This window comes from Kryptolebias marmoratus, unplaced genomic scaffold (genome assembly GCF_001649575.2).
Source record: "Kryptolebias marmoratus isolate JLee-2015 unplaced genomic scaffold, ASM164957v2 Scaffold39, whole genome shotgun sequence".
NCBI lineage: Eukaryota > Metazoa > Chordata > Actinopteri > Cyprinodontiformes > Rivulidae > Kryptolebias > Kryptolebias marmoratus.
In genome coordinates this window covers 25,074-26,318 of record NW_023665773.1, presented here as the reverse complement: position 1 = coordinate 26,318, position 1,245 = coordinate 25,074, and positions in this window count along the sequence as shown.

Genomic DNA, 1,245 nt, shown 5'->3' with positions numbered 1-1,245 from the left:
TGATTTAAACCGTTTAGAGCCGTTCCTGTGATCCAACATCATCTTCAGCCTCTGAGACAGAATATTAGGATCAGATGCAGCCCTGAGACCTGACAGGACAGGTGTGGACACCTGTCCACTGTCTGACAGGACAGGTGTGGACACCTGTCCACTGTCTGACAGGACAGGTGTGGACACATGTCCACTGTTCGAGGACAGGAGGACATCATCAGTAACTTGCAGCAGCTGTTTCTGATGTGATGAGCTGTAAACTCTGACTGAAACTCCTCAAACAGATTATTTCTGTCCAGATGTTCTCACAGATGTTCTCACAGCTGATCTGAAGAACCTTTGAGCTGAACGGTGGATCAGATTCAGGTCTATAGTTGTCCAGAACTCCTGAATCCAGATCAGGTTTCTGAAGGAAAGGTTTAATTCCAGCAACTTAACCAGTCATCAGAGACAGACTGAGCAGATCCAAAATGGGGACTTTAATTAGTGGAAACACCTCTTTAAACAGCCTGGTTGGGATGGGATCCTGCAGATGTAATGTCCTGCATGGTCCCAGGACCCAACGTGCTTCAGCTTTCATTCATTCATTCATTCATTCATTCAGCCACACACTGATGGAGGTGAGCTACACTGCAGCCACAGATGCTCTGGGCGGGCTGACAGAAGGGAGGCGGCCATCACACCGGCGCCACCGAGCCCTCTGACCACCAGCAGGTGAGGCGGATGAAGTGTCTTGCCCAAGGACACAACGGCTGAGACAGCCGAAACGGGGGCTCGAACCAGCATCCCTCCAGTTACAGGATGAACCCGTACCTCCTGAGCCACTGCTGCCAGATGTGTTGAATACAACCAGACACAACCAAACCGAGGTCTGAGTCCACATCCTCAGCATCCTCCTGGACTCTGATCCTGTTCCTGGACAGGATCTCAGAGGATGGGTCTGATCCAGAACCCTCAGGGTCTCATCTCTGCTTTTTGCAAATGATGCGGTTCTGCTGGCGTCTTCAGGCCGTGTCCTTCAGCGAGATCTGGGACGAGTCATAGATGGATGAGAGTCGGCTCCTCCGAGTCTGAAAGTGTAGAAGGTTCTCTCTGAAGCAGGAGATCAAGTATCTGAGGGTTCTGTTCCTGAGGGTTCTGGATCAGAGCCTTGTCAGCAGGGATGGATGGATGGATGGATGGATGGATGGATGGATGGATGGATGGATGGATGGATGGATGGTTGGATGGATGGATGGATGGATGGATGGATGG